The sequence below is a fragment of the Tamandua tetradactyla genome, chromosome 7, assembly GCF_023851605.1.
Source record: "Tamandua tetradactyla isolate mTamTet1 chromosome 7, mTamTet1.pri, whole genome shotgun sequence".
NCBI classification, from domain to species: Eukaryota; Metazoa; Chordata; class Mammalia; order Pilosa; family Myrmecophagidae; genus Tamandua; species Tamandua tetradactyla.
The window spans coordinates 117,822,637-117,850,527 of NC_135333.1; the positions used below are offsets into that span (position 1 = coordinate 117,822,637).

A 27,891-nucleotide genomic window follows, 5' to 3' on the forward strand; every position below is an offset into this window, starting at 1 on the left:
GGCTTTCAACCAACTATTTTTTATCCAGCCAAGTTATCCTTCAAAATTGAGAGAGAGATTAAATTCTTCAAAGATAAAGAAAGATTGAGAGAACTAGTGAATAAGAGACCAGCCCAACAAGAAATACTAAGGGGAGACCTATCAGCTGATAAAAAAAGACAGGAGAGGGAGGTCTGGAGGAGGACACAGATTTGAAAAATATGAGTAAAGATAATTTAAAAGAAAAAGAAGAGGGAAGAAAAATACACAAATCTGACAAATAAAAACTAAAGGGCAAGATGGTAGAATCAAGAACTGTTCTGAAAGTAATAACTTTGAATATTAATGGACTTTTAAGCTCACCAATTAAAAGATACAGACTGACAGAATGGATCAAAAAATATAATCCATCTATATGCTGTTTACAAGAGACACATTTTATACTCAAGGACAGTTAGATTGAAACTGAAAGGATGGAAAAAGATCTTCTCTGCAATTTGTAACCAAAAGAAAGCAGCAAGAATAGCTGTACTAGTGTCAGACAAAATAAACTTTAAATGTAATGATGTCATAAGAGGGGAAGAAGGACACTGCATGCCAATAAAAGGGACACTTTGCCTGGAAAAAATAATCATAAATGTGTATACTTCCAATTAAGGAGCTCCAAAGTACATGAGGCACATATTGGAAAAATGGATGGGAGCTATAGACATATCAGCAGTAATAGTAGGAGATTTCAACTCACCACTCTCCACTCTAGATAGAATAACCACATAGAAAATTGAAAGAAAAATAGAGAACCTAAACACTAACAGAAATGAATTGAATTAATTGACATATATTGATCATTGCATCCCAAAACACCAGGATACACATTCTTCTCTAGTGTACATTGAATGTTCTTCAGTAGTGATCATATATTGGGACATAAAATGGATCTCTATAAATTTAGCAAGATTGAAATTATACAAAGCACTTTCTCTGATCACATGGGAATGAACTTGGCAATTAATAATCACCAAAGAACCAGAGGTTGCACAAATATATTGAGATTAAACAATATACCCTTAAATAACCACTGGATTAAGGAAGAAATTGCTTGAGAAATCAGTAAATATCTGTAAATAAATGATAATGAGAATGCAACATGTCAAAACTATGGGAAGTGGCAAAAGAAGTGCTGAGAGGGAAATTTATTGCCCTAAATGCTTTTACTACAAAATAAGAATGAGCAAAACTTGAGGATTTAACTGCTCCTTAGAATTTAGAGAAAGAACTGCATACTAACCACAAAGTAAATAAGAGAAGAGAAATAATAAAGACTAAAGCATATATAAATAAAGTGGAGAACAATAAAATAATAGAAACAATCAACAAAGCTAAAATTTGGTTCTTTGAGAAAATTCATAAAATTGATGGTCACCTAGCTAGACCAAGAAAGAAGAAAAGAGAGATGAAACAAATGAAATCAGAAATGAGAGGGTTGTTACCACAGATCATGAAGAAATTTTAAAAAATCATAAGAGAAAATTATGAACAACTATATGCCAACAAACTAGATAACAGATGAAATGGACAAATTCCTAGAAACACATGAATTACCTATACTTACTTGAGAAGAAATAGAGGATCTCAACAAGCCAATTACAAGTAAAGAGTTTCAATCAGTCTTCAAAAGTCTTCCAACAAAAAACGCCCAGGACCTGATGGCTTCACAGGAAAATTTGATCAAACTTTTCAAAAAGAACTGACACAATCCTGCTCAAACTCTTCCAAAGAACTGAAGAAAAAAGAACACTATGTAATTGATTTTATGAAGCTAATATCTCTGTAAAACCAAAATCAGATAACAATGATATAAGAAAAGAAAACTACAGGCTAATTTCCCTAATGGACATAGATGCAAACATTCTTAACAGAATAGCCAATCATATCCGTCGACACATTAAAAGAATTATACATCGTGATTAAGTGGGATTCATACCAGGAATGCAGGGGTGGTTCAACATAAGAAAATCAATCAATGTAATACAGCAATTAACAAATTGAATGGGAAAAATCAAATCATTATATTAATTGGTATTGAAAAAAGCGTTCAATGAAATCCAGCACACTTTTCTGATAAAAACACTTCAAAAGTTAGGCATTGAAGGAAACTTTCTCAATATCATAAAGGGCATATATGAAAAACCCATAACCAGCCACATACTTTATGATGAGAAACTGAAAGCATTCCCCTTGAGATTGGGAATGAAACAAGGGTGCCCATTGTCACCACTATTATTCAACCTTGTATTAGAAATATAATCTGTAGCAGTTAGCAAGAGAAAGAAATAGAGGCATCCAAATAGGAAGGGAAGGAATAAAAGTTTGATTATTTGCAGATGACATGACCCTAAACTCAGAAAACTCAGAAATATACAGCAAAACTACTTGAGGTAATAAACAAATTCAGCAAAGTAGCAGGATACAAGATTAATGTACAAAAATCAGTAATGCTTCTATACACAAGCAATGGCCTATCTGAGGTGGCAACTAAGGAAAACATTCCATTCAAAATAACAACCAGAAGAATCAGGTATCTAGGAGCAAGTTTAACTGGGGATGTCAAGGACTTATACACAGAAAATTACAAAAAATTCCTAAAAAAAATTAAAAATGACCTAAATGGATGGAAAGATACTCCAGGCTTATGGATAGGAAGGTTGAATGTCGTCAAAATATCAGTTCTACCCAAACTGATCTTCAGATTCAATGCAATACCAATGAAAATCCTAATAGTCAACTTTGAATGTCCTGGCCTGAGGGACGATCAACTGAGGCTCCAACTACTGTGAGGGAAGAATGAAATGGGACAGAGAGACGCGAAGAATGGCAGCAAGACAAATATTCTGATCAAGCTGCAAAAGTTTATTGGAAAGGCTGGGTATGTATATACTCTAGGAGAGGGGGTAGCTAGTAGGAATAAGTGATGATCTGATTGGGTGAATAAGGACAAAGGGATGACTTGGGATTGGTGACTGCTGTTGCTAGGGTGGAGGGCAGATGTACAGTTAGTACTTTTGGCGCAACTTTAGGCACGAACTACTATTACTTCCGTGAAGAAGGCTGATTATAGTTTAGGCTGTTCTTTGTTTCAGCCCTGGCGGCCATGTTGCATGTTTCCAGCATCACTGAGGGTGGATTTTATACATGCTACCTTAATTGTCCCCAACATTTGAAGACCTGGAAAAATTTGTTATCAAATTTATATGGAAGGGAAAGAGACCTCGAATAGCCAACAATAGTCTCGAAAAGAAGAGCAAGCTGGGAAGTCTATCACTTCCTGACTTTAAAGCTTACTATAAAGCCACAGTGGTCAAAACAGCATGGTACTGGCACAAAGAGAGAAGGACAAGTGAAATAGAATGAGAGTGCAGAGATTGACCACCACATTTATGGACATTTGATCTTCTATAAGGCCCCCCAATTCACTGAATTGGCATAGAATAGTCTTTTCAGTAAATGGGCATGAGAGAACTGAATTTCAATAGCCAACAGATTGAAAGAGAACCCCTACCTTACACCCTATACAAAATTAATTCAAAATGGGTGAAAGACCTAAGTGTAAGGGCCAGTATCATAAACTTCTTGAAAAAAAGGTAGAGCGACATCTTCAAGATCTAGTAATAGGAGGTAGTTTCTTAAATTTTGCACCTAAAGCACAAACTGTGAGAAAAAACAGTAGACAGATGGAAACTCCTTAAGATCAAGAGCTTCTGTGCTTCTAAGGACTTTGTTAAAAAGGCAAAGAGGCAGCCAAATCAATGGAAGAATATATTTGGAAATCACATATTGGATAAAAGCTTGATATCCTGTGTACATAAATAAATTATACAGCTCACTAACAAAAGAACAAACAAACCAATTAAACAATGGGCAGAGAAAATGAATAGGCACTTTTCTGAAGAGCAAATACAGATGGCTAAAAAGCATATGAAGAACTGCTCATCTTCATTGGCTATAAGAGAAATGCAAATTAAGATGACAACAAGATATCACCTCACACCTATAAAAATGGCTGCTGTTAAACAAACAGGAAACTATAAGTGTTGGAGAGGATGTGGAGAAATTGGAATATTTATTCAATGTTGGTGAGAACATAAAATGGTTCAGCCACTTTGGAAATCAGTTTGCCAATTCCTCAGAAAACTAAATATTGAGTTACTCTATGACCCAGCAATACCAATGCTCATATATACCCAGAAGAGTTGAGGGCAGTGACACAAACTGAAATTTTCACACTGATATTCATAGTGGCACTATTCACAATTGCCAAGAGATGGAAACAACCCATGTGCCCATTAACAGGCAAGTGGATAAACAAAATGTTTTTATGTAATGAAGGAATATTATGCAGCATTTAGACAAAATGATGTCCTGAAACATATGACAACATGGATGAATCTTGAGGACATATTGCTGAGTGAAATAAGTGAGACACAAAAGGACAAATACTGTATGACTCCATTATTATGACTCTGATAAAGCTGCCAGTGTTTTGGAGCAGCTAGAAGGAAAAATCTGAGTTGAGGACATGGAAGCCCATGACAAGGTCTGGGAACTGTTCTGTAGCTGCATGTTGAAGTGTGCCTTGAAAATTATAGCTTTTTTCTTTCTTTACTTTGTATATATAATATATATATATATACTATTCTACAATTAAAATGATTTAAAAAAACTATAGGCAATTGTTGTAATATTAGATAAAATAAATTCCTGAAATCAAAAAATTGAAAATATTTAGTAATAGCTCACTAATATAGCAAAGTTGATATTTGTAATGACTTTTAACTTTATATATACATATATACTTTTTTTGTATGCTGTATGGTGGGGTCACATTTCATTATTTTTCCATGTGAGTTTTCCATCATCGTAGCAGATTTGTTGAATTTTGTTTGTTTGTTTTGCTTGTTTGTTTGTTTTTGGGAAGTATATGGGCCGGGAATTGAACCTGGGTCTCCCACATGGAAGGCAAGAATTGTACCACTGAATTACACTCACACCCTCTTTACTTGATATTTTGAGAATGCACACAGTTTTGATAGATAATCAAATGGTATTCAAGATATTGTTTAATATTTGGAATTCAAGTAACTCTGATATCTGAATTTATAGATTTTTTCCTTTCTTGCTTCAATTTTAAATTGGTTTATGAAATCTATTGTACAAGCAGGTTTTATGTTGATTACTTAGATTTTTTAAAAATATGACTATAGATAAGCTAAGATATCCATTTTAGGTGGTTAAGATTCCCATGTTAATTGAAAAAATATTTGTATCTTCATATTTTCCAGAAATAAGGAAAATGTTTAGTAACATATGTCATTATTATTGCAATGCAGATATTTATAAGAATTTTCTTCTTGATAATTTGAGAACATTCACAGTTTTGACAGCTTATCAAATGTTATCCAAGTTAGTTTTTAATACTTAGAATTTAAGAACTTTGCTATCTGAATATGCAGATTTTCGTCCTTGTTGCCTTTTTTTTTTCCTTTGGCAGGGGCAGGCATTGGGAATCAAACCTGGGTTTCCAGGATGGCAGGCCCTTGTTGCCTTAATTTTAAATTGGCTTATGAAACTTACTACACAAACACAGGCTTTACAATGCTTATATGGATACTTTATTCAAGTATGCTTGTGGTTAAGCTAATTAAGGTATCAAATTTTGGTATTTCTAAGTGTAATGTTTGTTTACTTAAAAATATGTAAAAAAAAAAAAAAGTAAAAGTAAAAGAAGCATACTTGTAGGAATTCCTTATATGTTCTCACCTAACCTCCTATATAATGCAACATGAGAACTAGAGGAGTCCACATCACAGATATGCTGTGTGTGAAGACATATAAAGGCTTAAGAATATCTGGGAGTCTTTAAACAAAAGATTGGGGTGAGAGCAGGGAGATAGTGAGTTATGCAACCTAGCATAAAAGTTTTTAAACATAATTCAAAATGAATTCTATTAAAAACACTCACACCATCCCTCTTATCCTATGTGCATTGAAGTAAGGGTTGTTGGATGGACCCCTGTTTTTTGCTACATTCTCTTGTAATAACATGGTGATTCCTTTCCCCTGCAGAGCCTGTAGGGGGAACTTTAAGCTCCATCACCTCTTCAGTAATGAAAGTGCAACTTTCCCACATGGAGCAGAACTGTGACTTACACCCCTCTTCAGTAAAAGGGAGGTGGCCCTCCCTGGTGTACTTGATGCAGAATGCTGTGTTTTCTTGTCACCTTGAAGTAGCAAAGTAAGATCCTGCCTCTCCCAGCCACTACTGTGGAGGCACAAAGTTGAGTTCTGTCTGGATAATATACACATGGGAGGATAGACGTACTGAACCTAAACATCTTGACTTCTTGCCGAAGTAATTTTAAATGGAACCAGAGTCTGTAACTGAGTATTCAAAGTATATACTATGGAGACCAATATTATTTGCTATAACAAGAATGGAAAAGTCTCAACTTGAATGATAAAGAAAATCAACAAAGATCCACATTAAGAGGATCTGAATCTTGAAAATATGAGACAAGAGTTTTTTTTAATTAATTATTTTTATTTATGATACATAACCATATACAAACACAAATATTCTTATCATATGATCATTCCATTCTTATTATATAATCAATAACTCACACTATCATCACATAGTTGTATATTCATCATCATGATCGTTTCCTAGAACATCTGCATCAATTCAGAAAAAGCAATAAAAGGAAAACAGAAAAAAATTCATACATACCATATCCATTACCCCTCCCCTTCACCAATCACCAGCATTTCAATCTACTAAATTTATTTTAACATTTGTTCCCCCTATTATTTATTTATTTCTAATCCATATATTTTACTTGTCCATTGATATGGTGGACAAAATGAGCATCATACACAAGGTTCTCACAAATGCAGTCACACTGTGACAGCCATATCAACATACAGTTATCTTTAAGAAACATGGCTACCGGAGCACAGCTCCACATGTTCAGGCAGTTCCCTCCAGCCTCTCCAGTACACCTTAACTAAACAGGTGACATCTATTCAATGCGTAAGAATAACCTCCAGGAATAACCTCCCAAGTCTGTTTGGAACCTCTCAGCCATCAACATCTTATTTTGTTTCATTTCACTCTTCCCCCTTTTGGTCAAGAAGATTTTTTCAATCCCTTGATGCTGAGTTCAAGCTCATTCTAGGATTTCTGTACCACATTGCCAGGAAGCTCCACACTCCTGGGAGTCATGTACCACATAGAGAGGGGGAGGGCAGTGAGTTTGCTTGCTGTTTCAGCCAAGAGAAAGAGGCCACATCTGAGCAACAGAAGAGGTTCTCTTGGGGTGACTCTTAGGTCTTATTTTAAGTAGGCTTAGCCTATCCTTTGTGGAATTAAGTTTCTCATGAACAAACACCAAGATTGGAGGCTCAGCCTGCTGCTTTGCCTGTCCTCACTGCCTATGAGAATATCAAAAATTCTTCATTGGGGAAGTTGAATTTTCCCCCTTTCTCACCTTTCCCCCTAGGGGACTCTGCAAATCCTTCCCTATTCACTATTCAAATTGCTCTGGGATTTATCTAGGCATCACTCTGGACAAACTTACAAAATCTCATGCCCTACACAAGGTTCCAAGTACTATGGTGTTTGATTAAGCTGTCCACATACGTTATATTAGGAAATGCACTAGTCAGAATATAAATTTTGTACCAAATAAACATTTTTTGCTTGTCTCACACAGTTAAAATTTTAAAATATTAATTACCATCTGTTTTCAACACCCTGAATTATTGACATTCCTTTGTTCTTCCTCATGCAGAAACATTTTTAAATTTGCACATTTAGTCACTATCATTATACACTCTAGGCATTCCTAGATTATACCATCTCAGTCTTTATTGTCTATCTTTCCTTCTGATTTCATTTGTGCCCCCAGGCCTCCTCCCTCTATCATTCTCACATTCAGCTTCATTCACTGTTCTAACATTATTGTCTTCCAGTTAGGTAGTATTGTGCTATCCATTTCTGAATTTTTACAATCAATCCTGTTGCACAATCTGTATCTCTTCAGCTGCAATTACCCAATATCTACCTTGTTTCTATCTCCTGATGGTCTCTGTTACCAACTGAAATTTTCCAAGTTCATTTGTTAATGTCAGTTCATATCAGTGAGACAACACAGTATTTTTCTTTTTGTTTCTGGTTCCTCTCACTCAGCATAATGTCCTTAAGGTCTATCCATGTTGTGACATGCCTCATAAATTTATTCTGTCTTACAGCTGCATAATATTCCATGGTATGTATATACCACAGCTTGCATAGCCACTCTCTTTTAATGGGCATTTTGGCTGTTTCCATCTCTTGGCAATTGTAAATAATACTGCTATAAACATTGGTGTGCAAATGTCCATTTGTGTTCTTGTCTTCATGTCCTCTGAGTAGATACCTAGCTATGGTATTGCCGGATCATATGGCAATTATATATTTAGCTTCCTGAGGAGCCACCACTCTGCCTTCCACACAGGTTGTACCATTTGACATTCCCACCAACAGTCTATAAGTGTGTCTCTTTCTCCACATCCTCCCCAGCACTTGTTGTTTTCTATTTTATTGATAATAGCCATTCTGGTGGGTGTGAGATGATATCTCATTGTGGTTTCAATTTGCATTTCCCCAATAGTCAGGGAAGTTGAGCATCTTTTCATGTACCTTTTGCCCATTTGTACTTCCTCTTCTGACAAGTGTCCGTTCATGTCTTTTGCCTGTTTTGTAATTGGATTGTCTGTCTTTTTGTTATTGAGTTGGACAATCTCTTTATATATTTTGGATACTATTCTTTTATCTGATATATCATTTCCAAATACTGTCTCCCATTGTGTAGACTGTCTTTTTACTTTCTTGACAAAGATCTTTGATGCACAAAAGTGTTTAATTTTGAGGAGTTCCCATTTCTTTCTTTCTTTCTTCAATGCTTGTGCTTTGGATGTAAGGTCAAGGAAACCACTTTCTATTATAAGATTGATAAGATATTTCCCTGTGTTTTCTTCTAAAATTTTTATGGTCTTAGATCTAATGTTTACATATTTGATCCATTTTGAGTTAATTTTTGTATAGGGTGTGAGATATGAATCCTATTTCTTTCTTTTGCATGTGGATATCCACCTCTCTAGACACCATTTATTGAACAGACTGTTCTGTCCCAGGTGAGTTGGCTTGATTGCCTTATAAAAATCAGTTGTCCATAGATGAGTGGGTCTATATCTGAACACTTTATTTGATCCCATTGGTCAGTTTATCTATCTTTTGCCAGTACCATGCTGTTTTGACCACTGTAGCTTCATAATATGCCTCAAAGTCAGGTAGTGTGAGGCTTTCAACTTCATTTTTCTTTCTCAGGATACTTTTAGCTGTTTGGGGCACTCTGCCCCTCCAGATAAATTTGGTTATTGGTTTTTCTGTTTCTGAAAAATAAGTTTTTGGGATTTTAATTGCTATTGCATTGAATCTATATATCAGTTTAGGAAGAATTGTCATATTAACTATATTTAGTCTGCCAATCCATGAACATGGTATGCCCTCCCATCTATTTAGGTCTTCTGTGATTTCTTTTGACAATTTCTTGTAGTTTTCATTTATAGGTCTTTTGTATCTTTAGTTAAAATTATTCCTAAATATTTTATTCTTTTAGTTGCAATTGTAAATGGAATTTTTTTCTTGGTTTCCCCCTCAGATTGTTCATTACTAGTGTAGAGAAACCCTACAGATTTTTGAGTGTTTGTCTTGTAACCTGCCCCTTTGCTGTACTCATTTATTAGCTCTAGTAGTTTTACTGTGGATTTTTCAGGGTTTTTGGCATATAGTATCATATCATCTGCAAACAGTGAGAGTTTTATCTCCTCTTCCCAATTTTGATGCTTTGTATTTCTTTTTCTTGTCTAATTGCTCTGGCTAGAACTTCCAACACAATGTTGAATAATAATGGTGGTAGTGGACATCCTTGTCTTGGTCCTAAACTTAGGGGGATAGTTTTCACTTTTTCCCCATTGAAGATTATATTAGCTGTGGGTTTTTCATATATTCCCATAATTATGTTGAGGAAGTTCCCTTCTATCCTGATTCTTTGAAGTGTTTTCAACAAGAGAGGATGTTGAATTTTGTCAAATGTCTTTTCTGCATCAATCAAGATTATCATGTGGTTTTTCTGCTTTAATTTGTTGATATGACATATTACATTAATTAATTTTCTTATGTGAACCATCGTTGCATACCTGGGATGAATCCTACTTGATCATGTCATATAATTATTTTAATGTACTGGTGGATTTGCAAGAATTTTGTTGAGGATTTTTGCATCCATGTTCATTAGAAAGATCAGGCTGTGTTTTTCTTTTCTTGTAATATATTTGTCTGGCTTTGATATGAGGGTGATGTTGGCTTTGTAGAATGAGTTAGGTAGCTTTCAATCTTCTTCAATTTTTTTGAAGAGCTTGAGCAGGATTGATATTAATTCTTTCTTGAATGTTTGGTGAAATTCACATGTGAAGCCATCCGATCATAGACTTTACTTTTGGGGGAGCTTCTCAATGACTGATTCAACTCTTTACATGTGATTGGTTCATTGAGGTTGTCTGTTTCTTCTCGAGCCAATGTTAGTCATTCATACCTTTCTAGGAATTTGTCCATTTCATCTATATTGTCTGGTTTATTAGCATAAAGTTATTCATAGTATCCTCTTATTACTTCCTTTATTTCCATGGGGTCAGTGGTTATGTCTCTTCTTTCATTTCTGATTTTATTTATTTACATCCTCTCTCTTCTTTTTGTCAACCTTGCTATGGGTCCATCAATCTTATTGATTTTCTTATAGAACCAGCTTATGGTTTTGTGATTTTCTCAATTTTTTTCTTGTTCTCAATTTTATTTATTTATGCTCTAATCTTCAATGTTTCCTTTGTTTTGCTTGCTTTGGGGTTAATTTGGTGTCCTTTCTCTAGTTCTTCTAAGTGGAGAGTTAATCCCTTGATTTTTGTTTTTTCTTCTTTTTTGAAATAGGCATGTAGGGCAATAAATTTCCCTCTTAGCACCACCTTTGCTGCATCCCATAAATTTTGGTATTTTGTGTTTTCATTTTAATTTGCTTTGAAATATTTACTGATTTCTCTTGTAATTTCTTACTTGACCCACTGGTTGTTTGAGAGTCTGTTGTTCAGCCTTCATATATTTCTGGCACTCTGCCTATTATTGATTTCCAGCTTTATTTCTTTATGATCTGAGAATGTGTTTTTTATGGTTTAAATCTTTTAAAATTTATTGAGACTTGCTTTGTGACCCAGCATATGGTCTATCCTTGAGAATGATCCACTAGCACTTGAAAAAAGGTGTATTCTTCTGTTGTGGGGTGTAATGTTCTATAAATGTCTGTTAAGTCTTGCTCATTTATAGTATCATTCAAATCCTCTGTTTCTTTATTGCTCCTCTGTCTACATGTTCTGTTCATTGTTGAGAGTGGGGAAGTGAAGTCTCCAACTACTATGGTAGATATGTTTATTTCTCTTTTCAGTGTTTTCGGTGTTTGACTCATATTTTGGAGCATTCTGGCTTGGTGCATAAATATTTATGATTGTTATGTCTTCTTGTTGAATTGTTCCTTTTATTAAGAACATGTTTTATTAATGCATAATGCCTTTCTTTTTAACTGTTTTACATTTGAAGTCTAATTTGTTGGATATTAGTATAGCTACTCTTGCTCTTTTCTGATTATTATTTGCATGGAATATAATTTTCCAACCTTTCACTTTTAACCTATGTTTATCCTTATGTCTAAGATGTGTTTCCTGTAGATAGCATATGGATGAGTCCTGTTTTTTAATCCATTATGCCAGTCTATGCCTTTTGATTGGGGAGTTTAATCCATTCACATTTGGTGTTATTACTGTACAGGCAGCAATTTTTTCTACCATTTTGCCTTTTGGATTTTATATGTCATACCTAATTTTTCTTCTTTTTACCTTTACTGCTAGTCTTCATTTCTATACTCTCTCCACACCTCTCTCTCCTGTCTTTTCTTATCTGTCTCTAGTGCTCCCTTTAGCAGTTTTTACAGAGCCAGTCTCTGGATCACTAATTCCCTCAGTGAATTTTTGCTTACAAATGTTTTAATTTCCCCCTCATTTTTGAAAGACAGTTTTGCTGGATATAGAATTCTTGGTTGGCAGTTTTTCTCTTTTAGTATCTTAAATATATCATCCCAGTGTCTTCTCACCTCCATGATTCCTGCTGAGAAATCTACACATAGTCTTATTAGGTTTTTCTCTTGCTGCTTTCATGATTTTCTTTTTCTCTTTGATATTTGTCATTCTGATTAGTTAGTATCTTGAAGTATGTTTATTTGGATCTATTCTATTTGGGGTACACTGTATTTCTTGGATATGTAATTTTAAGTCTTTTGTAAGAGTTGGGAAATTTTCAGTGACAATTTCCTCTATTAGTTTTCCTCCTCTTTTTCCTTTATCTCCTCCTTCTGGGACCCCCACAACACATATATTCATGCACTTCACGTTGTCATTCACTTTCCTGAGCCCCTGCTCATATTTTTTCATTCTTCTCCTTATATTTTCTTTTGCTTCTCAGATTTCAGATGTCCCATCCTCCAATTCATTAATCTTATCTTCTGCCTCTTGAAATCTGGCATTGTACGTTTCCATTGCTTTTTTTTTTTAATCTCTCTACTGTGACTTTCTTTCCCACAAGTTCTGTGATTTGTTTTTTCAGACTTTCAATTTCTTTTTTTTTGTTCCTTCCTTGTCTTCTTTATACCCTTCCTCAATTCATTGATTTGATTTTTGACAAGGTTTTCCATGTCTGTTTGAACATTCTGTATTAATTGCTTCAACTCCTGTATCTCACTTGAATTGTTGGTTTTTTCCTTTGACTGTGCCATTTCTTCAATTTTCCTAGTATGATTTGTTATTTTTGCTGGTGTCTAAGCATTTAATTACCTTAACTAGTTTATTCTGGAGATTGTTTTCACTTTTTTTTTCCCTAAAATTTTCTTGCTGGATAAATTTGTTGTCTATCTGTTCTTTGACATTTAGTTCAGCTTATTCTAGTCCTCTAGCTTAGGTTTTGTTTAATAGATCAGAATTTTTCAGTTCCTGTTTTTTTGTTTCTTGCCCTGCCAGTGTGGTGCCATTCCCCACCCCTTAGGAGGGTCAATTTAGGTATTATAGATCCCAGTCAGATTTTCCCAGGCCAAACTGGTCTCCTCTGAGGAGGAAAGAGGTCACCTGCATCAGTTTTCCCTTAGGGTGAGACCCAGCAGATTAAAAGTCTTTCCTAAGAAGTCCCTGGACTTTGCATTTTTCCTATCCTTCCCAGTATGTGGTGCTTTTCTGCCTGCAGGTCCCAACAACATAAGGTGATGTGGTACCTTTAACTTCAGCAGACTCTGCCAGCTGGAGGCATGGTGGAGACAGAACAGAGGTTATAGGCTGGCTTTAATCACTTCACTTTTCCAAACTCTGGGGTCTGAAATCATTGAGGGAGTGATTACACCTTGAGCTGGGCCCCACCCCTCTCCTGTTGAAGGCACAGGTTTGAGACAAGCTCTTAAACAAGCTCAATTCTGCCTATGCCTGGGTCAGTGGAGCCTGAGAAGCCTTGCAGCTGTATCCCAAGAGTAGTCAAGCCATAGGAACACAGCCAAAAAAGAGAAAAAGAAAAATCTTTTTCAGATCAGGACCCCATTCCTCGAGTTTGACAATCAAGAGCTTAAGTTGATAGTTGCTCTGTGTATCTCCAAGCCTTATGTACCCCCTCCTTTCCTGCAGGGCCCAAACCTTTTCAGACTCTGTTTTTTTTTCTTTTTTTCTTTTTCTTTCAGTCCTGCCCCTCTGCGCTGGGGCAAAAACCAGTGATCTCTGCTTTTATTCGAGGTTCAGCTGAGTTGGGGGCCTATTTTTATTAGTCAGAATTTGTTAATTAATTCCACAATTGAAGTTTTGTTGCACTCAGCCCCTGCTGCTGACAAAGTCCCTTTCTTTTCTCCTCTGGGAAGCAGCCTGTGGGGGAGGGACATTGGCCACCATAGCTTGGGGAACTCATGATTCTGGGGGAGTTCACAGCCAGTCCAGCTGGTCCAGACTGTGGTACCCTGAGTGTCCGGTCACTGACATGTCCCCAACAGTTGTTCTGTACTCTTCCTGGATATATACTAACTGCTCTGGACAATGAACTAACTCCCACACCTTGCTATGCCACCATCTTGGCTCCTTCTCCGAGACAAGAGTTTTAAAGCAAAAATCTAAAATGGAGAAGTGTAAACAGTTTGCAAACAAATAAAAGCATGAAAATCTCAGCAAAGAAAGGGTATAAAGAAGTATCAAATGGAAATGTGAGTTCTGAAAAATACAGCTGAGATTAAGAACATCAGTGGATGTGCTGGATGGCATAATGACATTGACAGAGGAAAAAATGAATGTTCTTAAATTAGATCAATAATTTATCCAAACTGAAAAGGCAGGAAAAATAGATTGGAGGCAGGGGGAGGGGGAATAATGAACTGAGTTCACAGACATGTGAAAATATAAAAGAGTAACTATTATTAATGTCATAAGAGTCCCAAAGAAGAGGGAAAAAAAGCATAGATTTGAAAAAATATTACCTGAAAAACTTCTAAATATAGTGAAAGGCATAGACCAACAGATTGACTAAGATCAGCAAAACCCAAACACTATGACCCATAATAATTAAATTGTTAGAAAATAATGACAGGAAAAGAATTATAAAATTTCTCAGAAAGAAAGGACAAACATTATAAACAAAAATTTAATGAGCTATATTTCTCCTCAAAAACTTGGAGACAGAAGAAAGTGGTACATCATTTTTCATGTACTGAAGAGAAGTACTGTTGACCCAGAAATCTACATATAAATAAAATATTCTCTAACAATGAAGAGCAAATCCAAGAATTCTTTGACAATGGAAAACTAGGACAATTTGTCCCCATTAGATACTGGTTTTAAAAATAGCTAAAGGAAGTTCTGCAAAATGTATGGAATGATGAAAGAAGGAATCTCAAAACATCAGGACTGAAGAAAGAACAATGGGAAGAGTAAAAATATGGGTAAACAATATAGAATTTCCTTCTCCTCTTAAGTTTCTAAAATCATTTTTCAGGCTTGAAGCAAAATGTATAAGATGTCTGAGTATGTGGAGGAAATATTCATGATAATCATATTATAAATTGGGAGAATACAGGTACAGAAGTAGAGGTAAGATCTCCACACTTCACTTGACCTGATAAAATGACAATGAAAATAAGTCTTTTCGAGCATAAGTTCTAACAACATTAAGAAATATAATTTTTATAACAAATTGTGAACCCTTAGAATGAACAAAATCCTACATATTGAAGTATCAGGGACTATGAATTGTCAAATCCGAGGTACTAGAATCCAATTAATAATCACTTCACTAGGAATCTTCACTAGGAATCTTTTGGACACAAGTATTTGTAAGTACAATGAAGCAGGAAAAAGTTCAGGATGGCCTATTCCCCTCTACACTCGTTTCTGGACATGTTAGAATGCAATTTAACCAGACATAGCATATGGATGTGGGCACATCGTTTTCAGAAAATAAAGATTATGAAATATCTTAATTTTATACTCTAAAAATTACATAGATTACATGGCATTTCAGGGAGTATATTCTCATAAATTCATACATTCCAAGTTAGTTTACCAAGAGGAATTCTAGACAAAATTGCTATAGCAAATTTAAATTCTGCTAAAAGTATTCAATAGATAGGGGGTCTCCCCCCAAGTCCCAATAGTGTGTTTGCCAAACAATTTGTCCTTATTATTTTTATTCTTCACAGGATATTCACCAGTAGTGTGAAAGCATGGATTATGAACCTACTGCTAACCCTCTCTTCCCATGTTATCTCTATTCATCCAATATATTGAATCTTTATGAACTCTATTTTCTAGGAGGTTCTATACTTTCTCATGTCTGTATACTTGGTATTTCCTAACCTTCTACCTTCTTCACTTTTCTGATTCTGCTTTGTTGTTCAAGCATTAACTTGCATAACTTCTCCTTTAGAACTTTCCCCTAAACAACCAGAATCTCACATAGATGTTATGTTTTCCCCTGTGTTATCAACTTATTATAATAGTCTTATATCTTTTACAAAATACTGAAATTACTTAATCCTCTGGATTCTATACAGAGTGAGCCCATTCACAGTCACTGAAAATAGTTTTGTTTTGTACATCTAGAATTATAAGAAATCAACGTGTCATTTTAGAGGACCAAATCTCTTTAAATAGGTAAAATACATTCCTAGACATATATAGATGTCTTCAAGATTTATGTTGACTGTTATGTGAAAATTTTATATTTCTGTTTCTATGTTTTTTCAACAGAAATATACATTTCTGTCCCTACAACCCAAATAACATATTTTTAATTAATTAATATGTATGAAACAAACAAAAAAAAGCCAGATCCCTGTGTAATCTGCACAGAAATTCAGGAGCTTTTATAATTTGCTAAGGGTTTGGGGAAGAATGAATATGTTAGAACAGAAAAAGACATAACCCCATATCAGCATTAAAAATCTACATTTGCCACTTAAAACTTTAAATATCCACTGAAACCTTCCAACTCATGTCTCCACTCATCATGAAGGACTTCGTAACTACTCCCTTCAATATCAGAAGTGTGAAAATAATTGGGTCCAGCTGAATCCTTTAGCCTAGCCTTCTGCAGACAGTCATGACATGGCTTATCATGAAATTTTCTCCAGTCAGTGCAATATAAAAGTTTTCCCATTTTTCCAATTGATTTATTACTCTATGTTTGACTTTTTATGCTGTAAATTTCATGCAGATGCCACATTGTATGACATTGTTTCTTGTTTATGTATCTCTGATGAAAATTTCTTTTTTGCATAGCAACTTACATTACCAACTGATCACTATTAACCAAAAACTCTTAACTTCATCTAATCCCCAGTTCATATTATAATTTCCTGATTATATATGTTATAATAAGTACATGTCAGTGTTTGTGTGTGTGTGTGTGTGTGTGTGTGTGTGTGTGTGTGTTTTAAATCAGGTAGCAAAGGAGGTATGCATATTTCATTTAGTTTCTATGTATCCTAGATATTTTACTTTATATAGTCCCTCTTCCTCACTGTTTTGTCATTGCAGCTCTATTAAAGAGATGGAGTTATTTGGCCTTTTGAATATCCCAGTATCAATTTGACTTATTCCTTTCTTTCTAAGGAAATTCTGTTACATCCTATCATGAGACATAACTGTATGCTAAGAGCAATGATTCCTTTCATGCAGTTTCAGAATGCTTCCCCCATCTAAATGGTTTTAGCATTCTTTTATTATATCACCTCAAAATGTTTTCAGTATGTGTTAAAATTGCTAATTTTCTTATTTTATCTCTAATTCTTCATATATTAGCTAGACTTACTATACAAAAATAATTCTTATCTATTTGATTACCCTGAAATTGTTTGTATTAGAAAGAAAAGAAAAATGTGTGGATCCTTTCTTGTATTTGTCTATTTCAATGTAACATGGTAGTGTGCTAGCAACCTCAAATATATTGACAGTAGGTTTCCTTTCTTATGAATTTGTGAATTTCTATGTATTATACAGCTCAACAAATTTTGACCTGCAAGTCAAATCCGATCTGCCATGTGTTTTTGTAAATAAAGTTCTACTGAAACACAGCCTCACCCATTTGTTTTAATATTGTTTGATATGGCTGTTGTCACTCTGCAATAGCAGAGTTAAATAGTTGTAACAAAAATGCGCAAGCTTAAAATACTTCCTATCTGTGGTCTGAAACTGTAGGTACCTCAGGAAAGCATGTTCTTAAATTTAATCCATCCCTGTGAATGTGAACCCATTGTAAATAGGTTCTTTTATAAAGTTACTTCAATTAAGGTATAAACCAACTTACTCAGGATTGGCCTTAAACTTATTACATGAAACTGTTAGAAAAAGAAGTAATTCAGGCCATTAGGGAGAGAAAGCCATAGTTGGAGCAGCCAGAAGCTGAACATCAGCAGAAACAGGAAGCATTGCCATGAGCTTTGTCATGTGTAAGAAACAGGATTACTGGCATCCAGTCCCAGAAGCCACAGTCTTCAGGGAGAAAGCATCTACATAACCCCTTGATTTGGACTTTCTTTTAGTCTCACAACAGGTAAGCTAATAAATTCCAGTTGTTTAAGTCTAACCATTTCCTGGTATTTGCTTGAGCAGCCTAGGAACTTATAAACACTGGTCATTTATTGGAAAAGTTTGAAGACGCTGATATGGGATTTTTTCTTTTTTTTCACATGGGCAGGCATGGGGAATTGAACCCAGGTCTCCAGCATGACAGGTGAGAACTGATATGGGATAAGTTTTAAGCCACTATGACCTCTGTATTTTAGTTGCTCAAGTTTTCTTTTCTTAGGTAATTTGGAACTACTATTGTTTGATTTTTGTGTCCTTTCCCTTAATTTTGGATTGCTTCCATGCTTTCTGGTACAATGATAACTTCCAGGTCCATCATGAACATTCCCATCCCAATATTGGAACTAGTCATTTCTTCTAGAAATTCAGGGTTCATTTCTTGATTTAAATACTGCATTTAAATCTAAATTTAAATACTGTAATATAATTTTAGGGAAAGTCATTACTACTGAGTTATCCTTCATTTTAGATTTTTATTAAGGCAATGCTACAGAAAAATGAATTAAAAAAAGAAATTGCATGTTTATTTAAATTTAAGAATGCAGAAATTTTTTGCAAAATTTCTTTGATGTTATTCTATTAATTTAATATTTTGATTCCTATCTTGATGCTTGAAATGAACTTTATTTGTATTCTTATAAAATGTGATCATTTCAAAATATCAATACCAATTATTTATTTCTAAAATTAAGTGTACTGATTGCATTTTTAAAAATTTTGTAGATCTTTTTGCTTTTTGGTCTTTATTCCTATAGGAATTAGAAATCAAATATCTTTGTTTTGAAGATCAGTTTGTATCCAGCTAGAATGATGAAGGAAAATTGGGCAGGCATGCATTACTGATTTCAAAATTGAGTAATGTATCATCACTACATATTCCAGTTGTGAAAATAACAGTATGGAAAAATTTTGAACAATATTATACCAGAAAAATGATCATTTAGATGAAAAAGACAAAATCCTTGAAAGACACATGCTGCTACTGGTCATCCAAGTAGAAATATGTAAACCGAACAGCCTTATTTCTGATAAGTAATTGATTCATAGTTAAAAACCTCTCACACACAAAAAAGGCTAGACCAAGAAGACTTCATTGGTGAATCCTACCAAAATATTTTTGTTAAAGATAATACCAGTTATACACAGATTATTGCAAAAAAATTAAAAGGAAGGACTACTTCTCACTTTAATCTATGATGCCAGTATTACCCTGATAATGCCAAAATCAAAGGCATTAAAAAGAAAATAAAAGTGCAGGCCATTCATTTGTAGAATTCTCACCTGCCATGCAGGAGATCAGGGTTCAATTCACAGCCCATGCACTTCCCCAAAACAAAACAAACAAGCACTTTTTTCAAAGAAGAAATACAAATAGTTCAAAAGTATGAAAAGATGCTCAACTTTACTAGCTATTAGGGAAATGGAAATCAAAACTACAATGAGATATCTTTGAAAAAGTTTCTATTCATCTCTTTTTTGCCCATTTTTAAAATTGGGTTGTTTGTCTTTTTGTTGTTGAGTTGTTTGATCTCATTATATATTCTGAATATTCAACCCTTATTAGATATATGGTTTCCAAATCTTGTTTCCCATTGAGTAGGCTGCCTTTTTATTTTCCTGATAAAGTCCTTTAATGCTCAAAAGCATTAAATTTTGATGCGACCCCATTATTACTTCTTCTTTCATTGCACTTTGGGTGTATGTCCAGGAAACCACCTTATCACAAGATCTTTAAAGTATTTCCATACATTTTCTTTTAAGAGTTTTATGGTCTTAACTCAAATGCTTAGGTCTTTGTTCAATTTTGAGTTAATTTTTCTATATGGCATTGTATAGGGGTCTTCCATCATTCTTTTGAATATTGATATCCAGTTTTCCAAGCATCATTTCTTGAAGAGGATGTTCTGTCCAGTTGAGATTACTTGGACATCTTGTTAAAAATCAATTGTCTTTAGATGAAAGGATCTATTTCTGAACTCTCAATTCTATCCTATTGGTCAGTATATCCATTTTTCTGCCAGTACTATCCTATTTTGACCAGTGTAGTTTTGTAGTATGCTTTAATGTCAGGGAATGTGAGACCTTCAACTTCAATTAGCATTGTCATGATGTTTTTAGCTATTTGGTGTACACTGCTCACCAAAATAAATTTTATTATTTGTCTGTTTCTGCAAAGGAAGTTGTTGAGGTTTTAATTGATATCAGGTGGAATTTATAAACCATTTTTGGTATAATTGACATTTTCACTACATTTAGTCTTCAAATCATGAAAATGTAATGTTCTTTCATTTATTTAGCTCTTCCTTGATTTTAGCAATGTTTTGTACATTTCTGTGTCTTTTTTGTTCTTGGTTAAACTTATTCCATATTTTAGCTAAAATCACCCTCATTTTTGTAGGACAGTTTTGTTAGATATAGAATTTTCTTGGCTGGCAGTTTTTGTCTTTCAGTATCTTAAATATATCATTTAACTGTCTTTTCTCCTCTATGGTTTCTGCTGAGAAATCCAAAATTACTCTTGTTGAGCTTCTCCTGTATATGATGGATTGCTTTTCTCTTGCTGCTTTCAGAATTCTCTCTTTGTCTTTGTCTTTGGCAATCTGATTAGTAAGTGTCTTAAAGTAGGTCTATTTAGATGTATTCTGTTTGATTTATTTTGTGCTTCTTGGACTTTTACTTTGATTTCTTTCATAATCGTTGTGAAATTTTCAGTGACTATTTCCTCAATTATTCATTCTGCCTCTTTTAACTTCTCTTCCCCTTCTGGGACACCACTAACACATATATTTATGTGCTTCAAGTGTCATTCAAGTCCCTGAGGCCCTGCTCTAATTTTTCCATTCTTTTCACTGACTACTCATTTTTGCATAAGATTTCAGATGTCCTGTCTTGTAGTTCACTATTCATGTCTTCTGCCTCTTCAAATATGCTGTTTTATGTCTCCATTGTGTTTTTCATATTGGTTTTACTAGTGAAGAAAGTCTTAAATCACTGTCTGTGTACATAATCTGAGTTGTTTTTAGGATTGGGCCTGAGTATCCTTGGGGAACAAATGAATACATGAAATGGCATTGTCATGCTTAAAATAAAATGATCTTATCATTTTAAGCTTTACAGACATAATTCAGGGTTTCATACAATGAAGAGATTTTATAAGGAATGAAGAATAAATACAGATATAAAAAGAAAGATGTTTCAGATTTATTGAAAAATATGAATTTCCTCTACTCTGCAACTTTCTCTCAAACTTTCTACTTTTCTCTCCTCACCCTGTTTATCCAGGCTCATCAGTATCACAAAAATACAATAAAGTTAAAATTTGAAAATAAATTGTTTTTCTACAGGAAATGAAAAAAGTGTCTTAATTCAAAAGCAAATGTAGGCCGCCAATGCAGTGGCAAAGTTCTTGCCTGCTGCACTGGAGACCTGGGTTAATTTTCCAGTGCCTGCCCATGCAAAACAAAACAAGAGAAAAAGAAATTGTCAGATTTGCTACATATTGTGGAATAGCTTTCCTCATGTCAAAGTCATGACTGCTTGGAAATTTCTGCTTTTCCACATGAAAAATATTCTCAAGAGATTCAGTTGAAAATGTACACTAAGAAGAAACTTTCCAGATGCCATGAGGAAATAACTCTCCTACTTAATTTCATTTGAGAATGCTCCATCTTAGGTTACTTGGAGAGTGGAAGTAGGAGGTCCCCAGGCCTGATGAATGAGAATGTTAACACTCATTAAAAACTTTCTAGAGTGAGGATTTCCATCACGTGGGAAAAAAAAAACTTCAAATATAAAAATATCTAGGGAAGAAGGAGCAAGCAGTTCTATTACATTATAATATACTAGCTATCAAATATTCAAGAGCAATAAAGTAGAACATGCAAAAATTTTTATTGCTTATAGCTTATGGATCTATTCCCAAATCTCAGTTAAAAGCAAACGTTTTTTTTTTCCTTTCTTAGACTTTTTGAGGTTGAGTTTGATTACAAGTGAACTGGTGACTAGATACATATATGTATAAATAAGTTGCTTCTGGTGATGACATACATATTCTGTGAAGGAGTGAAAGAATGGAATAGTGAAGAAAGAATATGGTATTATAACATTTCTCAATTTGCTAATGATTTGAAGTAATCTCAAATTCTCTCCACAATCTAAAAGTTTAACAAATTCTTTCATTTCTTCCTTCTAAAATCCCTGACTCTATTTCCCAATTTTAAACCCATGTTTACATTTATAAAACCAAGCTTCAAAATTTATTAGACCTTTAAAGCAATGTCCCCTACATTTGCTCCCCAAACTCAAAGAGAGTCCATATTCAAAATCATTGCTGGAGTAATCTTCCTAAAATATACAAGTTGTACATTAATGTTATTATCTTTAACAAGATTTCAGTGTTTTCTCCTTGTTAGAAATGTCAGGTAATGAGCACTCCTTCAAAACTGAGCTGCATATTGAAGATAAGATTCTTGTCGGTACCCCAGATTTACTGATTCAGAGGCACTAGATGAAAATTTGAAATAATTTTAAAAATTATCAAGGAGATTCTTATAAACAAAAAAGCTGTGGAAATTACTGATATCATGTTTAAGTCCAAAATACTTTTCTGGCATGCAGATTCCTTCATGTTTCAGCCCTACAACACGTCCAGTCTTATTGTGTCTTCCACCTTCACATGAGTATTGTATTAATTTCCCTAGGCTGTGGTCACAAATACCACACACTGGCTTTGGCTTAAACAACAGGAATTTATTTGCTCGTGGTTTCAGAGGCTAGAAGACTTGCTTCTTCCAGGGTCAGTAGTATTCTGATTGGGCAGCAACTTCTGAGTTCCTAGGCATTTCTGTCATATGACAAAATCTTCTCATTTCTTTTCGATTTCCACTAACTTCAGGCTCGCAGCTCATCACCAAGGGTTTCTCCATCTGTTTATCTTCTGCTTCAGAAGGACTTCACCAATCCAGATTAATGTTTAAACAGGAGGAATTTATTCGGTCCTGGTTTCAGAGGCAGTAGTATTCTAACTGGTCACATATTCTTGGGTTCCTTGGCTTTCCTATCACATAGAGAAGTCCCTCCTTTCTCTTTGAGATTCCATTGACTTCTAGCTTCTGTATCACACCATGAGTTTCCGCCTCTATGTCTGAATTTCTCCTACTTTGAGATGGCTCCCCACTTAGTTTGCATTAATGCCCAATCTCATTCAGTTGGGAAATACTTTGATTAAAACAATACCTGCAAGTCATCCTATTTAACATAGGTACATACTCACAGAAAAGGGGATCAAAACAGAGAACATGTTTCAATTCAGGTACAAAGTTCAATCCACCAAGCACATCAAACATTAATTACATCATATTCTTGAACTGATCAAAATAAATGTCTGTCCTTTATGAGTGGTAAACAGTTCTAATAGCATTAAATCAATTGACTAAACTATGAGGTAGAATTACATAAGGAGAACATTTGGCAAAAAAATTTTGAATAATTTGTGCAGTGATGTAGTGTCTTCTTTGATCTGTTGTTTCCTTAGGATGTAAATAAAGGGATTAAGTAAAGGGGCAACTAAAGTATAGAGCAAAGCTACACCTTAGGATGCAGTCACTCTTTCTGTTTCAGATGGTTTAATATATGTGAAGATACAGCTACCATATATCTGGGAGATAACATTCTGTAGGAGGTACAGGTAGAGAAAGCTGTGATTCTTTGCTGTGCAGAGGGGAAGTTGAGAACAGTCTTAATGATGTAAGTGTAAGACAGAATCACTTACACTAATGTGACTGTAAGTGTCATCACAGTGTGCTGGTTTGAAAGGACGTATGTACCTAAGAAAGGCCTTGTTTTAATCCTGATCCCATTTTGTAAAGGCAGCCATTTCTTCTAATCTCTATTCAGTACTGTATGTTTGAATCTGTAATCAGATCATCTCCTTGGAGATGTGACTCAATCAAGAGCGGTGGTTAAACTGGATTAGGTGGAGACATGTCTCCACCCATTCAGGTGGGTCTTGATTTGTTTACTAGAATCCTATAAAAGAGGAAACATCTTGGAGAAAGTGGGAAATTCAGAGAAAGAAGAATGACATAGCTACAAGATGCAGAGAGTCCACCAGCCAGCAACATTTGGAAATGAAGAAAGAAAACACCTCCTGGGGAGCTTTGTGAATGGAAGCCACTAGAGAAAGCTAGCAGAGGATGCTGTGTTCACCACATGCCTTTCCAGATGAGAGAAAAACCTTAACCCTGTTTGCCATGTGCATTTTTGCTTGAAAGAGAAACCCCAAACTTCATTGGCCTTCTTGAACCAAGGTATCTTCCTTTGGATGCCTTTGATTGGACATTTCTATAGACTTGTTGAATTGGGACATTTACTTGGCCTTAAAACTGTAAATTAGAAACTTACTAAATTCCTCTTCTTAAAAGCCATTCCATTTCTGGTATATTGCATTCCAGCACCTAAGAAACTAGAACACAAAGCTAAGATAAAAGGCATCTGTGCAGGAGATCTGCAGGATAGGAGAAATTTCACACATAAAGTGATCAATGACTTTGGAAGCACAGAAATCCAATTTGAGTCCCATGACTGATGGCAGAAAGATGATTAGGAATCCAGTTACCCAGGAGCTGAGTACAAGTTGTTAGCACACTTTGCTGTTATCAATATTGGGTAATGCATCAGTTTGCAGATGGCCACATAGCAGTCATAGGTCATGGCAGTCAGAAGGTAAAATTCTGTAACTCCCAGTAAAAGAAAAAAAATAATTATTGAGCTGCACTACTATTAAACTAAATGGTTTTGTATCTATTTACAGTGGTCATCAGGGACCCGGGAATACACACTGTTGTGAATATGATTTCCCAAAATGAACAATTTCAGCAGAGGAAATGCATCAGGTTCTCCAATAGCATGAGAAGGATAATGAGTAAATTCCCCATCAGGCTCAACATGTACTTGAGGAAGAGTATCAAGAAAATCACAATTTGCAGTTGTGAGTCAGCTCTCAAACCTACCAGAATGAATTATATTTCTTTTGATTGATTCTTCATTTCCCTTTGTGATCCTTAACAAATCTATATAGAAAAATTACTACCAAATTGTAAACATCTACACATGTCACATTTACCTAAAACAAAGAACGATGTATATCCTCAAGCATGCCCATTTTAAAATGGTTTCTCTAGTTTGAAATAGCAGATGGAATAAATAAAATGCCTTTAGTAAATTCAAAATCTCATCTAAATCCTTAGTTCTCTTTATAATGGTCCTCTTAATTTGTTTCCTAGTACTATATGCATTTTAGTCAATATGCATTTTGTCAATATGCATTTTAGTCAATCATTTCCAAATGGATATTACTCTGTGTGTATATTTCAAATAGAAAAAGCTTATTAATTCTTTAAAATGCATTGTCTATTTATGCTTAGAGAAGTCATTTAAATAAATTTTAATTTTATGAATAAACATTTATAGTCTCATTTTTTATACTTTGATAACAATTAATCAATATTGAGTTTTGTCATTCATAATATGTCTTGACTTCTTCTCTTGTATCATTTTCATTGAAACCTACTCCGATAAATTTATTTCTTATGACAAAGTAGTTAATGTATTTTAATTCACATAGTATAAACTTTTTAAAATTTTTCATAGCAATTATTTTTATATATGCATATATACCTATCTATAAATTTGTTTGCTTATTGATATTTACTGTTTACTTCTTTAAAACTTATTATAGTATAAGCTTTTCAAGAAATAATAGAGGATCTTCCAATTCAAAATAATTAAAGAAAATTAACTATGATTAAAATAAAAGCAAATCAGAGAAAAAAATTAATTCCTTGTACCTGTTCCCTTTTTTAAATTGGATTCAGGTTATTTGTAATGCTAAATTCCATTTTTATTGTTATGGCTGTGTAAAGGGCATTAATTTGGGTGGGCCACGGTGGCTCAGCAGGCAGAGATCTCACCTACCATGCCAGAGACCCGGGTTCGATTCCCAGTGCCCATGCAAAAAAAAAAAAAAAGCAAAGCCAAAAGAAAGGACATTAATTTGATTTGTCTTAAAATGATTGCTAGGGTTTTTTCAAAACCCAGGTTTAGATTTGTTTTATATTCTTGTGCTGGCCAATGACTGAGACACTGTTGAGTTTAAATAGCTAAAGATCCTAATTTCAATAGCTTTTACATGACTTCATCACTGAGGGTATACCATTACTATTACCAATTTTCTTGATTGCCATTATGCAAATAGATGGTTGTTTTCCAGAACATAAGATAAATAATACAAAACAAAACATGGCAGAAACAAACAAGTAAAATATTTAAAAATAAAATATGCTTTACCTTACTTTCAATGGACTTTTTAAAAAAAATGTATTCCTATCAGTGTCTTTACAGGTTTGGTACTTTTCACTTCCTCTATATTCTTTATAAAATTATGGCATATCCAAGAAATAATATTAATTTTTATCCTTTCTGTACATAAGAATCATCTTTTCCCCATATTTTCCTATCCCCCTGTTATGGTAGATATGTCAGTCTTATTTCCTGTACGTGTTATCTGTGGAATTTAAAATGAAGTAGTCAATCAAAGACAATCGGATAAAAAAAATCCAATGTTCTTTTATCTTTGATCATTGCATTTTCCCTTGTTACTCTGCTAACCTTTACCTGCATTATTTTTTTCTCATTTAGAAAAAGAAAAAAAAAGAAAAACACTAAAATTTTGTTTGTTTAATGTGATTTCATAAAGCAGATATTAGAGAATTGTTTTAGTATTTTCAATGACTGCTAAAGACTGACAAGAGTCAAATACAGTGCACATAAGCTTTTATTGTGTAAATATATCAACATATATTTCAACACATATTATCTCAAGACTTCCATTTTTGTTCTACTCCTGATTTGAAAAGGAGTTTTCTAGGAGTTAATTAACCAATTTCTGTTACCATGTAGTTCTAACATTCTGTTATAGAGTTATTTTATCTCAATTCTGGAGATATTTTTCCACATCAGTTAGACCAGTGCAGCACCCACTTCATAAAGCAAGTCAGAGAAAATGAAAGATAAATGTGGCAATACTTATAAATAAAATACAAGGTAGCACCTACTATATACATCACTAAAAATTATACTCCATTAAAAAGATTTAAAGAGCATGAAAACTCAGAAACTCAGTAGTCAAATTAGACTCTCTGGATTTGAATTACAGGTCATCTGCCTTAAAATCTGATTTTAAAGTCATGGTAAAATTGTAGCTAACTTATTTTCTTGGTATCTATTTTATTTATTCTTCTCCTTTTTGTACATGGAATAGATGTGTATTAAAATAATTGATGGTGTTATTCACTTTTAATACCAGGTCTTATAACGCAATAGAGGTATTTAGTAGAAATGATTTTTATGGGAAGAGGTGAGGTGTACATATATGGCTTCTGTTTAGATTTTCCACTTCTCTCAAATCTTTACTCACCGTGAAGTTGGGACTTAGGTCAATAATTTTAATGGATAGTCACCTTCCATGCTATATTTGTTTCATTTTGGGAAATTTTCTTAATAATCTCTGTGAAATGAGTTGCAACTGTGATAGTTTTCATTCAAACTAAATGT

General features: G+C 34.2%; 1 pseudogene; it reads right to left on the reverse strand.

Moving 5' to 3' along the window:
* Window positions 1-23,075: 23,075 nt before the first annotated feature.
* Window positions 23,076-25,325, reverse strand: LOC143690612 (olfactory receptor 6C6-like; annotated as a pseudogene).
* Between the last annotated feature and the right edge of the window lie 2,566 nt (window positions 25,326-27,891).